This window comes from Orcinus orca, chromosome 2, assembly GCF_937001465.1.
Source record: "Orcinus orca chromosome 2, mOrcOrc1.1, whole genome shotgun sequence".
Lineage (NCBI taxonomy): Eukaryota > Metazoa > Chordata > Mammalia > Artiodactyla > Delphinidae > Orcinus > Orcinus orca.
This window is the reverse complement of record NC_064560.1, coordinates 16,597,500-16,612,218: the sequence shown is the minus strand read 5'-3', so window position 1 is coordinate 16,612,218 and position 14,719 is coordinate 16,597,500.

Sequence of the window (14,719 nt, the reverse complement as noted above, 5' to 3'; positions counted from 1 at the left end):
GGGTGTCTGTAGACTTATGATTTTGGGCAGCCTCTCTGCTAATGGGTGGGGTTGTGTTCCTCTCTTTCTAGTTGTTTGGCATAGGATGTCCAGCACTGTAGCTTGCTGGTCGTTGAGTGAAGCTGGGTGCTGGCGTTGAGATGGAGATCTCTGGGAGATTTTCGCTGTTTGATATTATGTGCAGCTGGGAGGCCTCTTGTGGACCAGTGTCCTGAAGTTGGCTCTCCCACCTCAGAGGCACAGCACTGACTCCTGCCTGCAGCACCAAGAGCCTTTCATCCACAGGGCTCCTTAATGTGGGATGACTCGTTGTCTATTCAGGTGTTCCACAGATGCAGGTACATCAAGTTGATTGTGGAGCTTTAATCCGCTGCTTCTGAGGCTTTTTTCTTCACCTTGGCGCTTCGTCTAGTTTCACTTGCTCACAGGGAGCCACGGGCAGAGGCCTCACACCAGCCCTTCTGCCCAAAGTTCCTGGTGCAGAACCGCCCTGGCGACACCTCGGCTCGGGACCGTTTCACAATTGCTGGTTTTGATATCATATTTGTGTGCAGCTGATTTCCTACCTTTACTATATATTTGCCTTTAGCTGTGAGCTTTTCCAATCGTAATTTGCTTGTTTCTAGTTGTGGCCTTTTCTGCTTAGAGAATTTCCTTTAGCATTTGTTGCAAAGCTGGTCTGGTGGTGCTGAATTCTCTTAGCTTTTGCTTGTCTTTAAAGCTTTTTGATTTTTCCTTCGAATCTGAATGAGAAACTTGCTGGGTAGAATATTCTTGGTTGTAGGTTCTTCCTGTTCATCACTTTAAATATATTGTGCCACTCCCTTTTGCCCTGCAGAGTTTCTGCTGAGAAATCAGCTGATAACCTTATGGGAGTTCCTTGTATGTTATTTGTTGCTTTTCCCTTGTTGCTTTTAATATTTTTTCTTTGTCTTTAATTTTTGTCAAATTGATTACTATGTGTCTTGGCGTGTTCCTCCTTGGGACTCTACACTTCCTGGACTTGGGTGACTGCTTCCTTTCCTATATTAGGGAGGTTTTCAAATATTTTCTCAGGTCCTTTCTCTGTTCTTCTGGGACCCCTAGAATACAAATGTTGGTGTTTTAATGTTGTCCCAGAGGTCTCTAATACTGTCTTCATTTCTTTTCATTCTTTTTTCTTTATTCTGTTAGGCGGCAGTGATTTCCACCATTATGTCTTCCAGCTCACTTATCAGTTTTTCTGCTATCAGTTCCTTCTAGTGTATTTTTCATTTAAGTTATTGTATTGTTCATCTGTTTGTTCCTTAGTTCTGGTAGGTCTTTGTTAAACATTTCTTGTACCCTCTCGATCTGTGCCTCCATTCTTTTTCCGAGATCTTGGATCATCTTCACTATCATTACTCTGAATTCTTTTTCCAGTAGATTGGCTATCTCCAATTCACTTAATTGTTCTTCTGGGGTTTTGTTACTTCACCTGGGACATATTCCTCTGCCATGTCATTTTGTGTAACTTTGATTGAGGTTTCTGTTCTGCAGGCTCTAGAACTGTAGTTCTTCTTCCTTCTGCTGTCTGCCCTCTGGTGGATGAGGCTGTTTAAGAGGCTTATGCAGGCTTCCCAGTGGGAAGGACTGATTCCTGCCCACTGGTGGGTGGAACTGGGTCTTATTCCTTGGTTGTTTGGCCTAAGGTGTCCTAGCACTGGAGCCTACAGGCTGTTGGGTGGAGCTAGGTTTTTGGGAGAAAATGGTGGCCTCCAGGAGTGTTAACGCCAATGAGTACTCCCAGGAACTACTGCTGCCAGTGTCTTGTCCCTACAGTGGGCCACAGCCATCCCCGGCTCTGCTGGAGACCCTCCAATACTAGTAAGTGGGTTTGGCCCAGTCTCTTATGAAGTCACTGCTTTTTTCCCTGGGTCATGGTGTGCAGGAGGCCTTGTGTGTGCCCTCTAAGAGTAGAGTTTTTGTTTCCCCAAGTCCTGTGGAATTCCTGTGATCAAACCTTACCGGTTCTCAAAGCCAGATCCTCTGGGGTCTCCTCCTCCTGTTGCCAGACCTCAAGGCTGGGAAGCCTGATGTGGGCCTCAGGACTTTCATTCCGGTGGGAGAACTTCTGTGGTATAATTATTTTCCACTTTATACGTTGCCCACCTGGCAAGTATGGGAGTTGATTTTATCACCCTCCTACTGTCTCATTGTGGTTTCGTCTTGCTTTGTGAAAGCAGGTTATCTTTTTTGTTCTAGCATTTTTTTTTGTTAAATCGTTATTTAGAAGTTAGTTGTGATTTTGGTGTTTTTTGTAAGAAGGGGTGAGCTCGCGTCTTTCTATGCTGCCATTTTGACACTTTCTCCTGACCATTACTATTTCAAACTTTAAGATGTTTGATGTAATCCCTGATACCATAAAGAAAATAGCTATAGAGTGGCCAAGATGGCAGAATAGAAGTACCCTGAGCTCACCCCCACTCAGGAGCACACCAAAATCCAACACTCTGCAGAACGATCATTGTTGAAAAAGACTGAAACCTACCAGAAAGATACATAAAGACATAAAACAAGGCACATAGGAGGGGCTTATTCATGATATAATCAAATCCCATGTCCCCCAGGTGGTTGACCCACCAACTGGAGCATAATTGAATTAGAGAGATTTTCCCACAGGAGTGAGAGTTCTGAGTCCCACATCAGGCCCCCTAGCCTGGGGAAAAGGAGCCCCCAGAGCATTTGGATATGAAGGCCAGCAGGGCTTGAGTGCAGAAGCTACACAGGATTGGGGAAAACAGACTTCACTCTTAAAAGAGTACACATAAAACCTCATGCGCACTGGGACCAAGAGCAAAAGCAGTAATCTGAAAGGAGCCTGGGCCAGACATACCTGATGGTCTTAGAGGGTCTCCTGGGGAGTCGGGGTGCAGCTGTGGCCCACCCTGGGGACTTAGACACTGGTGGCAGGTATTATCAGTGAGTATCCATCTGCATGAGCTCTCCTGGAAACAGTGCCACCCAACAGACAGGCTTCCTAAAGACCTCATGAGCACACAGCCACCTGCAGACACACCTCTAGACATCCTTGCCCCCCAGAGGACCAAGACTCACCTCCATCCACCAGGGTGCAGGCACCAGTCCTTCAGAAGTCTCTAGATTAGCTTCACCCACCAGTGAGCAGAAACCAGAAGCAAGAAAACTATAGTCCAGCAGCCTTCAGACTGAGTCCACAAACGCATGCCAGTGACCATCCTGGGACCAGCTGGCCCCCTGCCCTTGGGTGAAGAGAGGAGAGTGCACTTCTGGGATGCATAGGTTGTCTCCTATAGAGGGCCATTTCTCCAAGGTCAAACATAACCAACCTACCACATACATAAAAATACAAGTAACTATTTAGACAAAATGAAGTGACAAAGGAATATGTGTCAGAGAAAGGAACAAGATAAAACTGCAGAAGAACAACTAAGTGATGTAGAGATAGATAGGCAATCTACACAAGGAACAATTTGGAGTAATGATCATAAAGATGATCAAAGAACTCGTGAGGAGAATGGATGCACAGAGTGAGAAATTAGAAGTTTTTAACAAATAATTAGAAAATACAACAACCAAACAGAATTAAAGAATACAATAACTGACATGAAAAATACACTATACGGTATCAATAATAGACTAAATGAGGCAGAGGACCAGATCAATGAGCTGGAAAACAAAGTAGTGGAAATCACTGCTGCTGAACAAAGAAAAAAGAATGAAGAGAAATGAGGACAGTTTCAGAGACCTCTGGGACAACATAAAGCACGCTAATATTTGCATGATCAGGGTCCCAAAAGGAGAAGAGAAAGGCTTGAGAAAATATTTGAAGAAATAGCTGAAAAGTTCTCTAACCTGAGGGAAGGAAACTGTCACCCAAGTCCAGGAATTGTGGAGAGTTCCATACAGGATTAACCCACAGAGGAACACAGCAGACACAGTGTAATCAATCAAAATGACTAAAAGAATATTAAGAGTAACAAATAACATACAAGGAAACTCCCATAAGGCTATCAGCTGATTTTTCAGCAGAAACCTTTGCAGGCCAGAAGGGAGTGGCAATGATATACTTAAAGTAATGAAAGAGAAAAACCTACAACCAAGAACACTCAGTAAGGCTCTTGTTCAGATTTGATGGAGAAATCAAAGCTTTACAGAGAAGCAAAAGCTAAAAGAGTTCACCACCAAACAAGCTTTACAAAAAATGCTAAAGGAACTTCTCTAGGCAGAAAAGAAAAGGCCACAGCTAGAAAGAAGAAAATTATGAAACAGAAAAGCTTGCTACTAAGGCAGACATACAGTAAAGGTAGTAAATCATCCACACACAAAGCTAGGGGTTAAAAGACAAAAGTAGGACAATTTGTATGCAAAATAAGCAGTTAAGGCATACACACCCCCAAAGATAGGCTTACAATATCAAAAACAGTAATTTTGAGGGGAGATGAGTACAAATGCAGAATATCTAAAATGTATTTGAAATTAAGAGGTCAGCAACTTAAGCATGTATCTTTAACTGGTAATCAATCATATTTGGGTTCTGGAGGATGCATATTTGAAACTTGGAAATACTCACCTGACCCATATACCAGGTGATGCTGCCAGCTTTGAATGGGACTCAGGAAAGAGCTCTGGTGCAGGTGCAGTCTAGGGTTAAGCAGACAAGATGCTTGAATCCTATGAACTGATAGGCTCTGTTATATGAAGTGGTTGGAAAGATGAATATGGAGTTTATGGCAAGCTCAAGTAGCAGAATAAAAATATATATCCTTAGGGCAAAGCTGACATAAAAATCTGGACCTTGATTGATAGAGAACTACTGTCTGTGGGACATCAAGTTTCTATGAAACTATAACTTAATCATACTCTGGTTTTCTCAGATGATTCCTATTAAAATGACAGGTGGGTCCAATAGCAATCTATGCTAGGGTAGCTGCTGTGCATCTAAGATAGGGCATGAGTAAGGCCAGAGGACTCAAGTTAAGCTGAATGAGCTGATGACTCAGACCTCCATGTCACCCACCATCAGCACCACCTCAGATCACATCCATAGATATATCAGTCAGAAGGTGGGAGAGCCCCTTATGTCTAGCTGATGGAAGAGGAAAAAAGCCAAACAAGATTCATGGAAGGATCACCTTGTAAATAGATGCAAGTTAAAAATGGATTGTTGCTATATTAACTCCATACTCAGGTGGTGCTGAAAGACAGGTAATCCTCCAAGGAGAAATCCTCCCAAAGGTCAGAGCTCAGGTTGAATGTGCTCGTCCACTTAGTATGTAAAGAGAAGTAGCCTGAGGTAAGAATACTTGCTCATTGGTAGTAGTGAATGACTTCTCTGGTTGGTCAGAAGCCTAGAAAGAGAAAAAATAGAGTGGGGAAAAAGGAGTTTAAAAAGAATCAGATAGATAAACTCACAGGTCCCACAGTGTGTAGTATCACATTTAATGCTCATCAAAGAACGTCCACTATGAAAGAGGCTCTTTAAAAAATACAGACTGAGTGAATCTGCCAGTTGAATTAACCTAGACTCAGTCATCAGGCACTCTAGTGCTTCTGAATACCATGAATAATTATTAATTTGAGAAGAATCAGAAATCAAAATGTGAAATAATGAACCATACTACTACTAGAGAAATGCATCTTCTTTAAGTAGGCAGAAATTTCTAATATTGGAAACAAAGATAAATTAAAAAATTATAAGTTGGTCTTCACTAAAATTAAGAACTTCTGTTGACTGAAATACTAATAGAGTGAAAAATCAAGCAAGATACTGGGAAATAAAATTTGAAATACATACATGTGATAAAAGATTTGTATTCAGAATATGTTAAGAATTCCTACAATCAATAAGTAAAAAACAGAATAACCGACTTTGAAAAATTGGCAAAAGACCTGAACAGCCATGTCACTAAAGAGATCCAGATGATGAATAAACAAAGAAAATGATGCTCAATGTAGTTATGCAACAGGGATATGTATATTAACGCCATGATTGCAATTACATGCTACTTCAAACACACCAGAATGGCTGAAATAGAAAAAACATGGTAATATCGACTACTCCCAAGAATGTCCAGCAAATGCAACTTTCATTTGTGGCTTGTGGGAATGTAAAAAAATGTTTGGCGTTATCTAGTAAATTTAATCATATGCATAACTTACAGCCCATCAATTACACTTCTAGGTGTTTACCCTAGATAAACTAGTACATAAGCCTACCAGATGTCATGTACAAATTGTTTCATAGCATCTCTATTTCTGATAGTCAACAACTTGAAGCAAACCAAGTGTTCATTATATGTTTATACAATGCAATACAAAACAGTGATTAAAGGAAAAAAGAATGAACTACTGATATATGCAACAACTTGGATAAATCTCACAAATTAATGTTGACTAAGAGAATACAGACATGAGTACATACTGTATGATTCTATTCATGTGACGTTCAAGATAGACAAAATAATCAGTGGTGATTGAAATCAGAATGGTGATTAGTTTTGGGTGAGAGTGGGTGATGACTGGGAAGAGCAAAAGGAAAATTTCTGTGGTGATGGAAATGTTCTATATCTTGACTTTGATTTTGGTGGTAGATATATGGTTATATACAAATGTGAAAATTCATTGAACTGTATACTTTGGATTATGCACTTTACCTACTTTACTATGTTATACCTCAATGAAAACAATTAAAAATATTAATTAGTCCAATCTGCCATATTACAGAATTGAGGAATAATATCATTTGATAACCTTAATAGATGCAGATAAGTATTAAGTAAAATTCAAAACATAGTCATGTTAAAAAAAACAACTCAGAAACTTATAATAGAAGAGGAAGAGGTCTTTATCTGATAAAGGGAATCTGCAAAAAAGAATAACTCAGAAAACATTATACTTAATTACAAAATATTGAAAGCATTTCCTCTGAGATCAACGACAAAAATGTCTCCTGTGAAGCAGGTCTCAAGACAGAATTAGAATTGTGCTAGATTTATTGGAGAAAATGCTTGTGAAAGATAAGGGAGAGATGGAGCAGATGTTGGCCAGGAGGGCCTTGAAATTGTGATGGAGGTCTAACACAAGAATGAAGGAAGGAAGATTGGATAAAAGAGTGTCAGACTATGGTGCATCTTCTAGAAAGAGTCATTCAGGCCAATGAGGAAACCAAATTAAAAATTGTTAGCAGAGTCATGTGTAAGGCAGAAATAAACTGACTCTAGAAAATATAAGTAAAATTATAATAAATAGAAAATACAGTATAATATATAAGAAATAATAGACAAATAAGCCCTAATGTAATAGCTGTTACAAAAGTGGAAATTGGAGTTAAAAAGATGCATCAAAATAGGTCATTTATAAGGGACACATTTAAACTGACAGGCAGAGTTTGGCACACACACAAGAAAAGATGGAATGTAAGAATACTGAGAAGATCTACTAATTAAATCCAACACTCTAATCAGCTAGTGGAGAAAATTCTAAACAAAACAGAAAGACAACCTACAGACTGGGAGAAAATATTTGCAAACAATGTGACCAACAAGGGCTTAATTTCCAAGATATACAAAGAGCTCATACATCTCAATACTAATAAAAACAAGCAACCCAATCAGAAAATGGGCAGAAGTCCTAAATAGACATTTCTCCAAAGAAGACATACAGATGGGCAACAGGCACATGAAAAGATGCTCAACATCACTAATTATTAGAGAAATACAAATCAAAACTACATGAGGTATCACATCACGCCGGTCAGAATGGCTGTCATCAAAAAGTCTACAAATAATAAATGCTGGAGTGGTTGTGGAGAAAACGGAACCCTCCTACACTGTTGGTGGGAATATAAGTTGGTGCAGCCACTATGGAAAACAGTATGGAGGTTCCTTGAAAATCTAAAAATAGAGTTAACATATGATCCAGCAATCCCACTCCTGAGCATGTATCTGGAAAAGAGGAAAACTCTAATTTGAAAAGATGTGTTTGTGTGTGTGTGTGTTTGTATAACTGAATCACTTTGTTGTACACCTGAAACTAACACAATATCGTAAGTCAACTGTACTTCAATAAAAATTAAAATCTCAGTAGATAGTTTTAAAAAGCATTCAGAGAGTGACATCATCAAGATGGCAGAATAAGAGAACATCCACTGGTAACACCACACAGCAACAATAATTTGGCAGCTATCCTATCCCTGGACAATAGTGCCTTTGTGGGATCCAGGTAGAGATCCACACATATGCTGTGGGTATCAGGCCCTCCAACCTTGGTCTGGCTATGGACCCTTTTATCAGCCTGTTATCTGGCTCCAGCCACTTTCACCTGAGGTCCAAGAGTGATCCTGCCAGCCCAGAGACCTGCTGGGAGTCGTGCCTGCCTATACCTGCAGCAGCAGCCATATGGTCTGGCTCCAAGCACACTTAACTGCAATACCAGAGCAAATTCCATCATCTAGGAACCCAACAAGAGAAGGTCTTTACCTGCTAAAACCACACTGTAAAGACTGAAAGTGGTGTTTGTGCCTTAAAATGCATAGACACCAATGCAAGATTATAAGGATCATGAAAATCAGGCAAACATAACACCACCAAAGGAAACTGATGCAGCTCCAGTAACTGACCCCAACAAAATGGAGATCTACTAATTGCCTGACAAAGAATTCAAACTAATCATCTTAAAGGAGCTCAATGATATGCAAAAAAATACACTATAGACAACTAAATGAGATCAGGGAAATGCATGAACAAAATGAGAAGTTTAATAAACTAACAGAAACCATAAACAAAGAACAGATGAAAAATCCTGAGGCTGAAGCATACAATGACAGAACTAAAGAATTCTAGAGAGCTTCAAAAGCTTAATTGACCATGCAAAAGAAATAATAAGCAAACTTGAAGACAGACCATTTGAAATTAGAGTGGGGAAAGCACATGAAAAAGAATGAAGAAAGCAAATGGGACTTATGGGACATAATTAATTAAACAAGTGAATATACACCTTATAGGAATTACAGAAGGACAAGAGAGAGAGAAAGGAGCAGAGGGTTTATTCAAAGAAATAAAGCTGAAAACTTCCCAAATCTTAGAAGGCACAATGACACCCAGATTTATGAAGCTTAAAGGACCCCCAAGCAAGAGCAACCCAAAGAAGACTACCATGAGACACATTATAATTAAATTGTCAATAGTCAAATACAAAGGAAGAATTTTGAAAGAAGAGAAAAATGACTTGCCACATAAAGCCTCCCCTTCCCTCATAAGGCTATCAGCAGTTTTCTTAGCAGAAACCTTGCAGGACACGAGAGTGTGATAATATATTCAAAGAGATGAAAGAAAACAAAAAAACCTGCCAACCAAGAACACTATACATGAAAAAACTGTCCTTCAGAAATGAGGACAGATGAAGACATTCCCAGACAAATAAAAGGTGAAGGAGTTTATCACCATTAGATCTGCCTTATAAGAAATGCTAAGGGGAATTTTTCAGGCTGAAAGGAAAGGACAGTAAGTTACAACAGGAAAATATATAAAGTATAAAACTCATTGGTAAAGATAACTATATAGTCAAATTCAGAATACTCTAATACTGTAATGGTGGTATATATAAATTATATATAAATATATATATATTATACATAAATATATATACAAATTATATATAATTTTACCTCAGATATAAATGTTAAAAGACAAAAGTATTACATGTAACTGTAGCTGCAATAATTTGTTAATGGATACACAGTATCAAGAGAGTTAAGTGTGATGTCAATAGCATAAAAGAGGTAGGGACAGAAGTAAAAGTGTAGCATTTTTGTATGCAATTGAAGTTGTCATTATCAATTTAAAATAGACTGTTATAACTTTAAGATGTTTGTGAGCCTCATGGTAACTACAAAGAAAAAAACCTCAGTAGATACACAACAGATAGAGAAATCAAAGCATATCACTTCAAAAAATCAATAAATCATGAAGACAGCAAGAGAGGAAGAAAAAAAAGGAACTAGAAAACAGTTAACAAAATGGCTATAACTCCTTACCTATCAATAGTTGCTTTAAATTCAAATGGATTAAATTCTCCAATCAAAAGGCACAGAGTGCCTGACTGGATTTTTAAAAGCAGGATCCAGCAGTATGCTGAGTACTTAAAGCTCAATTTAGCTTTAAGGACACAAATTGGCTGAAAGTGAATATATGGAAAAAGATATTCTCTGTGAATAGTAACCAAAGACAGTAGAGGTCCTATACTTTTATCAGGCACACTAAACTTTCAGTCAAAGTCTGTCACAAGAGACAAAGAAGATCACCATTATGAAGGAGTCCATTTGTCAAGAGTATATAAAAATTATATATACCAAACATTGAAGCACTTAAATATATAAAGCAAATATTCTGACAGATCTGAAGCGAGGTAGAGACAGCAGTATAATAATAGTAGTAAGGGATTTCAATACTTTACTTTCAACAATCGATAGATCATCCAGATGGAAAGTCAACAAGGAAACAGCAGACTTGAATAACACTACAGACAAGTGGATCTAAAAGACTTATACAGACCAATCTATCCAACAGTTACAGAACACACATTCTTCTAAGAGTACACAGAACATTTTCCAGCATAGATCATATGCTAGACTGCAAAACAAGTGTTAACAATTTAAGAAGATTGAAATCATATCAGGTATCTTTTCTGATAACAGTGGTATGAACCTAGATACCAAAAATAAAAGAAAAATTGCAGAAGTCACAAATGTGTGGAAATTAAACAACAAGATCCTGAACAACTAACGGGTCAAAGAAGAAATCAAAGAGCTATCAAAAAAATAACTTGAGACAAAATTGGAAACATGGCATACCAAAACTCATGCGATGCATCAAAAGCAAAAACTAAGGAAAGTTTATAGCAGTAAATGCCTACATTAAGAAAAAAGAAGTATCTTAAATATCTTAAATAAACAACCTAATTTTACATGTCAAAGAACAAAGTAAGCCCAAAGTTAGCAGAAAGGAGATTCAAAAGATCAGGGCAACAAGAAATGAAACAGAACAAGAATACAAATGAGAATAGAAAAGATCAATGAAACTAAGAGTTGGTTTTTGAAAAGATAAGCAAAGTTGACAAACCTTTAGGTGGACTAACCAAGAAAGAGAGGAGACTCAACATACTCAAGTAATTATAATTAGAAATAAGATGAGACATTACAACTGATACCATAGAAATAAAAAGGAATCACAGGAGACTACTGTCAGTAAGCATATGTTAACAAATTGGAACCTGAAGAAATGGGTAAATTCCTAGAAACACAAACTACTAAGACTAAGAATCTGAACAGACCAATAATAAATAAGGGTATAGAAACAGTGATGAAAAGAAAAACAAAGCTGTAGGCATCACACTTCCTGATTTCAAACTATATTGCAAAGCTATAGTAATCAAAACAGTATCTTACTGGCATTAAAAACTGACTCATAGACCAATGGCAACAAAAGAGAGTTCAGAGATAAACCCACACATATATGTCAATTAATCTTTCACAAAGATGTCAAGAACACACAATGGGGAAAATGACAGTCTCCTTAATAAATGGTGTAGGAAAATATGGATAGCTGTCTGCAAAGGAATGAAATTGGACCCTTGTCTTACACCATAAAAAATAATTAACTCAAAATGTACTAAAGACTTACATGTAAGACCTGAAACCATAAAATTCCTAAGTGAAAACATTGAGAAAATTCTTCTTGACACTGGGCTTGGCAATGCTTTTTTGGATATAACACAGAAGCCAAAGTAAACAAAAGCAAAAATAAACAAGTGGGAATACTTCAAAGTAAAAAGTTTCTGCAACAGCAGAGAAAACATTATGGAAAACAACAGAATGAAAAGGCAGTATATGGAATGGGAGAAAATATTTACAAGCCATACATCTAATAAAGGGTTAATATCCAAAATGTATAAGAAACTCACACACCTCAATAGCAAGATGTAAAAATGGGCAAAGAATCTTATTTAGACATCATCCAAAGGAGACATACAAATATCCAACAGGTATTTGATTAGATGCTCAACATCACTGATCATCAGTGAAATGTAAATCAAAACAACAATGAGGTATAACTGTCAGGATGGCTATTATCAAAAAGACAAGCACTTTTTGTGCTGACAGGGATGTGGAGAAAAGGGAAACCTTGTACACTTTTGATGGGAATGTACATTGATACAGCCTTTATGGAAATCAGTGTAGGGGTTCCTCAGAAAAGTTAAAAATAGAACTACCATATGATCTAGAATCCCATTTTTGAGTATATATATATATATGTAAAGGAATTGGAATCAGGATCTCGAAGAGTTACCTGAACTGGTCCAATGTTTACAGCAGCATTGTTCCCTACAGCCAAAATATAGAAAGAATCTAAGTGTCTGTTGACAGATGAATGGATAAAGAAAATGTGTGTGTGTGTGTGTATGTGTATGTATATAACTTGAACTCATACTATCTGAGAGTAGAATGGTTATTGCCTGGGGCTGGAAGGTGGGGAAAATGGAGAGATGTTGACCAAAGGGTAAAAACTTTCAGTTACAAGATGAATAAAATCTGGGAATCTAATGTACAGCATGTTGACTATAATTAATAAGACTGTATTATATACTTGAAATATGCTGAGACTAGATCTTGTGTTCATATAACACACATACAAAGTGGTTAGTATGTGAGGTTATAGATATGTTAATAGCTTGTGGTAATAATTTCACAATGCATACCTATATCAAATCATCACATTGTATACCTTATACATATATTGTACAATTTTTGTCACTTATACCTCAATAATGCTGGAAATAAATTAAAAGACATTCTTGACTTAAAATGTCCATCTAGCAGAGGCCTAAAGCAAAAACATACTCAGTGGAAAAAATTTAGACTGATTTGCTTTAATACTGGCAACAAACCAAAGATGATCTCTCTGCTCACTAGTGTTCCATAAAATGTAGAGCCTGTCAGACAATATGAGAGAAAATGTTTGCAAGAGAAATGACATACTCACTTCTATATAGGCAAACTATTAGAACCAGTAAGAAAGTTCAAAAAGATTGCCAGATAAAAACTCTGCTAGTAAAATTCAATACATTTTAAAACCAGCAATAACTCACTGGAAAAATATAAAATAAGCAACAAAAATTAAGCATTAAGACTTTAACCTAACAAGGGTTAGGTTATGTATGTCTAACAAGGAATACATAAGACTTTAATAGAGAATTTGTTAAAGTTGCCTTTAAAATACTAAAAGAAGAAAAAAAATGGATGGAAATTACCTCATATTCAAGGTGCAATGACTAATATGGTAAAGCTACCACTTCTCTCCAGATTAACCTAAGAATTTAATGCAATTCCCATACAGATTTTATGTAGAAGAATAAAGGTCTATGAATAGCTAGAGCAATTTTTAAAAATGGAGCTATGTAGGTGTCTTATCCTACCAGATAAATGGTACAATCAATACAAATCGATTTAAAAAATAGTGTGATAGTAGTGTAAGAACAAATAGACTATCGTAAGAAGCAAATCAGAGACCTGAAGAACATCCCATCTCTGTGGGAACTTAGCATACAATAGATGTGGCTTCATAAATCATTCAGGAAAAGAATGGTTCTTTTGGTAGATGGAACTGGAAAAAAATGACATAATATGGAGAAAAATAATATTGGATCCCTGTACTATATCACATACCAAAATGATTTCTCATGGATTAAAGATCTAAACATGAAAGACAAAAGTATAAAATTAATAGAAATCAATGTAAAAGATATCTTTGTAATAACTTTCCTAAGGCCCCTAAACCCAAATCACAATAAAACAATTAATGTATTTCACTGTATTAAAAATAAAGATTTCTGATTAACTAGACAATAGAGACATAGTTAATGGCATAGGTGGCAGAAAATATTGGCAACATTTAAAACCAATAAGCAATAAATATCTAGACTATGTAAGGAACCCCTGCACATCAACACAAATAGATAATAAATCAAACCCTTCCTTAGAATAGAATACCTAAATTGCTAAAAATGTATATGGATAAAAATATATACAAAAGGAAACGGTTGCTTAAAGATGATCATCATGATTAGAAAAATACAATTTGGAATAATGAAATACCACTTTATGCTCACCTGATTAGGACAAATTAGAAAGCCTGGTAACATCAAGTGTTAGTGAGTGGTTGACTGACAGGAACCTTCAGGCACTGCCACTGAAAGTGCAAACTAGTACTGCTGCTTTGGAACAGCTGAGTAGAACTTCAGGAAAACAAATTATACACTGGCCCCTGCAATCTCACTCTTGAGAGTGTTCACCCTGCAAACATGAAAAAGGCATGTGGTTACAAATAATTGGATCCCATCACCAGGGAACTGGATGACTAGAGCATTAGAGTGGGATGCATCAGTGAGAAGCAGTGGCTCAGATATACTTGCAACTACAGAATAGTGCTTAAAACGTATGGCTGTTGAAAAGAAAAAAGTTAAGAGATCTGCAGTAGCACACTATGCAAATTTAAAATACTTGCATAAAACATTTTTCAAACATCAAATTTATCTAAGGACACATTAAATACATTAGAGCAAATGCCTGTAGCTGAGTAGTAGAGGAGTGGGAAAAGGATAGGGATGAATGTGATAATGTAAAAATAAGAGAGGGACCTTGAATAAACTAGTGATGATAATATGC